General features: G+C 41.2%; 1 long non-coding RNA gene across 2 annotated transcripts; it reads left to right on the top strand.

Annotated features, from left to right (window-relative positions):
• Positions 1-1,789: 1,789 nt before the first annotated feature.
• Positions 1,790-8,939, top strand: LOC124146399. 2 transcript variants are annotated; one of them, XR_006862673.2, is made up of 5 exons: positions 1,790-1,853; positions 4,897-4,979; positions 5,235-5,236; positions 7,608-7,828; positions 8,807-8,939. It is a non-coding gene; the product is annotated as an uncharacterized LOC124146399 (long non-coding RNA). The 2 variants fall into 2 exon arrangements; XR_006862672.2 differs by having other exon boundaries at positions 7,608-8,937.
• The last annotated feature ends 349 nt before the right edge of the window (positions 8,940-9,288 follow it).

Genomic DNA, 9,288 nt, shown 5'->3' with positions numbered 1-9,288 from the left:
GATATTAGACCTTTGTAGATGTAGTGATTCCCACATTGTGCCCATGGAGAGAATCGCGGCCGTGTCGTACCAAAAGACGTTATAATGGTACTATAATGGTTGTTTCCCCGCCTAGCGCTCGACATTACGTGGCTAAAACAAGGACTGGTCGTCTCGGAGTCCGTATGCTGTTTCTGAGGTGGGTATTTACTGGGGCATGGTATCTCAGTGGACTAGCAGACACACACACACACACACACACACACACACACACACACACACACACACACACACACACACACACACACACACACACACACACACACACACACACATACACGTGCAATAGTCTTCAACGCGACGTTAAAGAACATTTCACCTCACCTACCACTTTCGTTTGAGCGCCCACAGATTATTGTCATGTGCAGAGAAATCCACCAGTAATTCATGCTTGTCGGATTAATACGAGTAAAACTCACTCCCACAGTTGATATCATATGCTCTCCAATGTATTACTCTCTTTGTGAACTCAACTCCATGCATGACACGGAGCAACACATACGCTGTAAATGCAGGGCAGTTTGGATACACAGCAAACCTGAAACTGCAAGGCGGCATATAAATGATTTGCCGCACCGGTCTGAACTTGTTAAGCAAACAACTAATCCATACAAAGTGGGATAGTGTGCAATATGATGTGTTTCAGTTGTTGATCTCACCATGTTGTAACCGTATTTATACAGAGAAAACCTCTTTTGAGGGATCGGGGGGATACGTCTTAAAAAAAATCATCACTACGCTGACGTCAAACGAAAACTAACAACGCTGCAAATTATTGAACCCTAATTAATATATTATGCTTTAAGACCTTCACTAGTATTGTTTCATACACATCTCCAACCAGCATTCTCTGCTACAACCGGCATACTAGGCTACAACGAGCGAGCGTTAACGGCTACAACGAGCGTTCAAAGTTACAAAGAGCGTCAATGACTATAACGATTATCTATGGCCACAACGAGGGGCAACGACTACAACGAACAACAATTACGACGAGCGTCAACGACTACAACGAGCGTCAACGACTACAACGATCATCTATGGCTGCAACGAGCGCCCATGGCTACCACACATCGAACATCCACAGCTACAACGAGCGTCAACGTCTAAATGGAGCGTTTATGGTTACAACGAAAGTCAGCTTCAAAAAGCGCCTTCGGATCCGCTGGTAAAATGATCTTCTGCGGCTGCACCGAGAGTCAACAACAATAAGGCTACATCGAGTGTCCTAGCCTTTCTCCAAGTCTGTACTGAAAGAAAAGTCCATGGATATGTAGTAATGTTATCCTCCTAGGCAAGTCTAGATATGTGGACAGTACTCCAGTCTCTTGTAGGGACTACTTGTTCTCGTTATTTACATAATCTAGAAATGATTATTTAAACTAATAGTTATTGCCTTAGAGACTTGTGCAAGTCTACGAGTGTCCTTGATCTACGATAGACAAATAGACTGCGTTACATGGGTAGCACACAAAGCCTTGCGTTCATTCACATCAACAAATACTCTGTAAATTAGACCGGCATTTGTACCGGTGTGAGTTCAATGTTTGGATCTGACACATAGAGGTAACATTGAAACAATGGCAGAGGGACTTGGCGCTAAGATTGTATGGTTTGATATGAGCGACCAGAGTCTGTTTATTTGTACTTACAAACACAATTAGACATAGATTTAGCTTATGAAACATAGTTTGGTGTCAAAGTTGACTGTTGGTAAAGGTATTTTCTGTCAGCCACACTTCAGTTTATATCTGAACTAGACTGTGCCGGAGCGACATTTTGACAATTATGAGAAAGAATGAGACAACTTGGACGTGAGTATAGACCCCTGCTGTCACCACCGTCATCATTATTATTTGTTTGTTTGTTGTTTAACGCCACACTCAGCAATATTCCAGCTCTATGACCGCGGTCTGTAAATAATCGAGTCCAAACCAGACAATCCAGTGATTGATATCATGAGTATCTATCCACGCAATTTCGATACGATGACATGCATCAAACAAGTCAGCGAGCCTGACCACCCGATCCCGTTAGTCGCCTCTTACGACAAGCATAGTCGCCTTTTACAGCAAGCATGGGTTGCTGAAGACCTATTCTACCCTTGATCCTCACGGGTCTCATCATTATTTAAAAAATCATTGACCAATTAAATATGTTATTGTTTGTTCATAACATGGCCCTTTTGTTGTCATGGCAGACGGGTACATGGGAGTGGCTGATACTATTTTTAGACAACTAGCGCAAGAATGTGCACTGACACGAGGTCACGGGAGCCTCCATCAGAATATAGTTCCTGGTCTACGTCAGCCAATCAGTATCGATGAAGATGAGATGACGCAAACACTTTGACAGTTTTATTAATATATCCGCATTAAAACGTCCACTGGTATTGTTTCATAGATAAAATCTCGCCGGTAACTATTTCCTGTGACATATCTGACACATTTATAATGAGCGTCAACGACTACAACGAGTGGCTACAGCTACAACATAATCAGATTGTATGATGTGACATGGATGCCAGTAAAGACACCATTGTCATTTTGTTGTTGTTTGTGTGACGTGGATACCAATATAGACTGTCATCTGTCATCATTGTCATTATAAGATTGTATGGTGTGAATTGGAGGAGTCTATAGACGCCTTCTGTCGACATTGTCGTCATGAAATTGTTTGATTGTCAACATTGTCAGGATGCGGTTGTATGTGTGACTGGATGCCAATATAAACGCCTTCGTTCGCCATTGTCATTATGTTGGTTGTTATGTGACGTGGATGCCAATATAAACGCCTTCGTTCGCCATTGTCATTATGTTGGTTGTTATGTGACGTGGATGCCAATATAGACGCCCTCTGTCTCCATTGTCATGATGTCGTTGTATGTGTGACTGGATGCCAATATAGACGACTTCTGTCACCATTGTCATTGTGTTGGTTGTTATGTGACGTGGATGCCAATATAGACGCCTTCTGTCTCCATTGTCATGATGTGGTTGTATGTGTGACGTGGATGCCAATATAGATGCCCTCTGTCTCCATTGTCATGATGTCGTTGTATGTGTGACTGGATGCCAATATAGACGCCTTCTGTCACCATTGTCATTATGTTGGTTGTATGTGTGACTGGATGCCAATATAAACGCCTTCTGTCACCATTGTCATTATGTTGGTTGTTATGTGACGTTGATGCCAATAAAGACGCCTTCTGTTACCATTGTCATGATGTGATTGTATGTGTGATTGGATGCCAATATAGACGCCTTCTATCTCTATTGTCATTATGTGGGTTGTATGTGTGACGTGGATGCCAATACAGACGCCTTCTGTCACCATTGTCATTATATTGGTTGTATGTTGTGACATAAATACCAGAATAAACCCCTTTTGTCACTAATGTCATAATGAGCTTGTATGTTATAAGTATGGGTCCAGTGAAGACCCCTTCTGTCACCATTGCCATAATGAGCTTGTATGTAATGGTAAGTGTCCAGTGTAGACGCCTTCTGTCACCATTGTCATAATGAGCTTTTATGTTATGGTAAGTGTCCAGTGTGGACGCCTTCTGTCACCATTGTCATAATGAGCTTGTATGTAATGGTAAGTGTCCAGTGTAGACGCCTTCTGTCACCATTGCCATAATGAGCTTGTATGTAATGGTAAGTGTCCAGTGTAGTCGACTTTTGTCCCCATTGCCATAATGAGCTTGTATGTAATGGTAAGTGTCCAGTGTAGACGCCTCCTGTCACCATTGTCATAATGAGCTTGTATGTTTTGGTATGGGTCCAGTGTAGACGCCTTCTGTCACCATTGTCATAATGAGCTTGTATGTTATGGTATGGGTCCAGTGTAGACGCCTTCTGTCACCATTGTCATAATGAGCTTGTATGTAATGGTAAGTGTCCAGTGTAGACGCCTTCTGTCACCATTGTCATAATGAGCTTGTACGTTATGGTATGGGTCCAGTGTAGACGACTTCTGTCACCATTTTCATAATGAGCTTGTACATTATGGTATGGGCCCAGTGAAGACCCTTTCTGTCACCATTGTCATAATGAGCTTGTATTTTATGGTAAGTGTCCAGTGTAGACGCCTTCTGTCACCATTGTCACAATGAGCTTGTATGTTATGGTATGGGTCCAGTGTAGACGAGTTCTGTCACCATTTTCATAATGAGCTTGTACGTTTTGGTACGGGCCCAGTGAAGACCCTTTCTGTCACCATTGCCATAATGAGCTTGTACGTTATGGTACGGGCCCAGTGAAGACCCTTTCTGTCACCATTGTCATAATGAGCTTGTATGTCATGGTATGGGCCTAGTGAAGACACTTTCTGTCACCATTATCATCATGTGACTGGTAGTAATTAAATACATCCGATAAGGTCACGTTGGCTCTCAAACACGTGATAAAATGAATAACTGTTGACCCGTGTGCACCTACTACATTTCTCTTCACCCACATGACGCCATAAAGAGAAGTCATTCTGACAAGGATGTAATTCTTTAACGATGGCAACAGGACATAGTCTGACCTCCCCTACATTACAACATATTATTTTAATATCACAGGCATCAAAATGTCAACAGAGGGTAATTGCATGGAAATTATTAGCATCACAGACATAAGGTACATTAACCCGGAAGAAAGGTTATACAGCTCATTCTGGAGTAGTTGTCAAAGCTTTTTAAAATTAACTTATGCATAGCATTGCCTATAAAGGTCGGAAAATATAGAATACATTTGACGTTTCTGCTCACATTCAAACAATGTGTTTTGCTCATCGAGTGATCTGTTATGGCACAGCGAGTGATAATGTAACTTTTTCAGGTGAGGTGAGATAAACTTGTAATTTCAGACGAAAAGACGAGCACCTGGTGTCATTCCCGGCTTTCAGAGGTCCGTTCATATAAGTTTTATTGCTATTACGCATCTGTTTCGGTAGGTAATCTATACTTGTTATTCCCTTGCATTTTCAATATATATTTTATTATGTACGTGATCTAAGCATGAGAAACAGTGTGCCCACTGCAAGTGGTGACATATCGACTTTATATGTTTGCAGGTAAATACAGTATTTCATCACGAAATACATAATAAACGCCTTTATCAATATCTAGATTCCATTTTCGCCGATGCATTATTCCCGTGCATCAACAAAAAACCCTAGCCATCGGTGCTGTTTGTTATGACCAGGCGTAGCCACAGAGTACATTGCAACAGCTTTAGTTGAACCACGGTTCCAGTGCTATATGTATTGATGCGTGTACGCTCCACCGAAGCCTGTCATTGCATACACATCCGCTATTGTAATAGTATACTTGTGTACTATTGAAGGCTATTTTATATCTCATATGTATTCGAACAATTAGAGAAAGGACAGCACACGCCATATTGTTTCCATGAAACATAAGAGAGAACATATAGTTAATTCCTTCTTCTAAAGCAAAACATCATAGTGATAAATACTTAAATCTGAATCTTCTCCCCATAACGTACATATGTGCATACACCAATTAGACACCAAGTGTTCCATAAGCTCTTGTATGATCTAACATAAGTAGCATGGGTTATCGATCTTTAAGACACAGCTACTTCAGTGTGCCTCGCTTCCGTCTGAACTGCAAGCACAACACGAAATAGTCAATTAAACTATCTACAAACACACAGGTGTTCCTCAAAAGGCGCAACACCCACGTGTTTGTATTCATTTGGTATAACATACCGGCCGTAGTGAATTAGGCTGTAGGATGTCTAGGGTGTTGGAATATTGGCCTTGGGAATGTGTCATGACAAGAGTCACTGGAGTGCCCTTCAGATATACCTTGACTTACCACAGGCAAATTGAAAGGAATATAATCAATAAACCTCCATTCATAAGTGCGGAAATGTATCAAAACCGCAATGAATAAGAAAAAATGTATGTCTTGTTTTTAAACAAGTATCTAACATGAAAGCTTTCTGCTTTTAAAGGATGTTTGTCACATGAATGTGTAAATCACATATTCTTATGTTATAATGAGTTTTGTACAGATGAATGAAAAGATTGATGTAAAAAGGGATAAAAGGTTCTCCATGTTATCAACGTTGAATGCTTTCTTATTTACTCACCAACTTCTGGAATAACAATTAAACAGTTAAAAGTGGCGTGGTTATTAAAGTTTGTACATGCAATGTTTACCTTGGAATGTAGTAGATAACCAATAAGTGGATTCTTGTCATACCCATATTCAATATGTACACTGTTCAACAGTAATGTTTCAGAGGTAACTGTCCAACTGTATTGCACATGTCATGTGACAAATAATTATAAATAGATCTCGTGCTTGGCACTGTATTTCAGTATTGCCGGCGCTAGAATGACGTTGGATGGATATCATGTGGACGAAACAAAAACTGGTACAAACTGCCAAGGGTCACATTGACATTCACTGAAATGAATCACTCAAAGTAATACATGTCATTTGTATATTGACAACGTCAGCATTTTGGCAACTGTTTTTGTTTCTTGTTTGTTGTTTAACGCCGCACTCAGCAATATCCCAGGGGGGTCTGTAAATAATCGAATCTAGACCAGAGAATCCAGTATTTGACACCATGAGCATCGATTTACGCAATTGGTATACGAAGACCAAGTCAGCAAGCCCGGCCACCTGGTCCCGTTAGTCACCGCTTACCACACGCATGGGTTTCTGAAGACCAATTCTAACCCAATATTCTTGGGGGACAAGCATTGGTTTCCGAAGACCAGTTTTAACCTGGATCTTCATTAGATTGTACATTGGTACTTATATAAGAACAAACATAGCACCCTCCAACTTACCACTCTGATAAGCAAAGAACCAACGGGCAGTACAAGTTTGAGCACAAAACAAGTTGGTGAACTTCGCCAACCCGGCGAACCACTTGAAAAGTGCCTGCAGCTTAGGCACCTATTAAGATATTTACACTGAAGCAGGGGTGGCCTAGTCGTCTATGACGCCGCAATGCACAATGTAGAATTGCGTCCCATAGACCTATATAGAACTATTTTGTCTTCGTGAGTTTCTCTAAAGCAGTAAAAACGTCTAAAGTTTCGTCTTTTGTCCTACATCAAGCGGTCATGCCGTGATGGAGCTGAAATACGGCTCAAAACGGTGTTAATCTCCATAGAGATGAGTATTGAAGAGGAATTTATTTTCTCTCTTCTAAGTAATACTATAAGAATATCGGTAGTGTGTGAGGAAAGCTGCTTACACTTATCCTGACATGATCGGAACAGCTCGCACGTAGAGGGAGCATTCTCAAAACTCTGCTCACTGAAATTGGTTCAATGTGCCATTACGACCCTGACCCCGCGTCAAAGTCACACGGTACACTAATTACCATGTCAAGAACTGGTCTGGAAATGGCCACCAAATTGGCGTGTGCAATAGAGGGGAGTGTGTCTGTGTGTCAACTTTGTGAGTATATTCTGCTGTGGTATTTACCCTGCCTTCATATATGCATACGACTTTTCGCGCAACGTAGCTGATGGTAATTATCGTCCTCGTTCATTATTTATATATAAACATATATTTGTTGTTTAAGCGCGCTGTGTTTCACGTCTACTGCGACCGAGATCATACAACCGAGTGACCTATACTTTGAGCACCGTCCCACACCGTCTAGGTAGGACGCAATCAATCAACTCACTGCGCCTAACCATTCGATCGCTTTTGTCGCCTCTTAGGCCCAGCCTAGGTTGCCGGGGACCTATTCTAGCAAGGAATCTCCATGGGGGCTTCATGTTATGACTACATCATGTACATGTATGTATTATATACTTATGTATTGTCCACTGCGTGAATTTTCTCGCATACTTTCACGTTAATCCCATATGGAAAATCTTTGAGAACCAAGCTTTTGATAATATTGCCACCGTGTCTGGTGATGATTGAGCTTCGTCAGCTGCCAAGAACATGTAGTAATTGCAGAAACTGACGCCACGGACTCGATGCCCCTGACATGCTTTTCTCCAAGAATGATACGTGTGTGACATATTGACAGGTTTACGGCGTGCTCGAGGTCTGCACAATAACAATATCACGTCTGTAAGTAAACAAACGGGAACAATTAAAGCGTAACCGTTGTCACCAAAAACGGTAAAACATTTTTCTTATCACAAGTGTGACAAGATTGTAATGTATTTACGTAAAATTCCTCGGCAGTGTTACAGGGTGTCCTAATGTTAAAGTCAGCCCTCGTTCATAGGAACGACACATGTATACAAGGGCGGATCCAGCATTTTTATTCTCTACAACGAACTTCAATTGGATTTCAAAAAAAGGGGGGTGGGGGGTCCGGATCTGGCAGTTTCGATATTAGGATTGTTGAAAATATATTCTCGTCACAAACACATCAAATGATGTAATGTTACCAGTTTGATATATAAACATACAAATAAAATACAATGAAATAATACTTGCAAACCAATGCCTAGCCAATATAATATACAAGCGAGTTGAAGTCTTTCATATTCTGATTCATATGCGTCATCTGTAACCTACGCCGTAGATTGAAATAATAGATGATTGTCTAACCCTTTCTTTAATATTAGCTTAACCGGATACATGTATCAACTTATATGTGCATATGTATATCATACTGGAAACATTGGTCGCCATGTCTCGGATTGCGTTTAGGGATAACATCATAACAGACGTGATGAATGTTTCATAATTTGGCAATCTTTTTTAAATGAGTTATTATGAAAGGTTCTTTGTTCGTGTTTTCTGTTTGTTCACCAGAATCTATCCAATGTCATCTGTCTCGAGACTGAAACGCTGGAAGGAAGCGAGTGATGCGATATGAAGCTATGTAAAGAAACGTTCGTGAGTGGGTGTTATGAATGAAGAACATGAAACGGTGCTATCATAGTCTTCCCAGTATGTTCAATAATTCATAAATTCCTCATATTTGATTAAAATTAGAAATAGATTCTAAAAGATCCACACGTTAGATCATTTTTCAGCTCCGACAGGCAGACATGAGGTCTTTTTGTGTTGACTTGTGGACATGCGGTCTTTCAGCTCTGACTGACAGACATGCGGCCTTTCAGCTCTGACTGGTGGACATGCGGCCTTTCAGCTTTGACTGGTGGACATGCGGCCTTTCAGCTCTGACTGGTAGACATGCGACTTTACAACTCTGACTGGTAGACATGCGACCTTACACCTCTGACTGGTAGACACGCGACCTTACACCTCTGACTGGTAGACATGCGACCTTA

This window comes from Haliotis rufescens, unplaced genomic scaffold (genome assembly GCF_023055435.1).
Source record: "Haliotis rufescens isolate VD_foot unplaced genomic scaffold, xgHalRufe1.0.p SCAF_82, whole genome shotgun sequence".
In the NCBI taxonomy this organism is placed as follows: Eukaryota; Metazoa; Mollusca; class Gastropoda; order Lepetellida; family Haliotidae; genus Haliotis; species Haliotis rufescens.
This window is presented reverse-complemented; position numbering and strand designations above follow the sequence as displayed.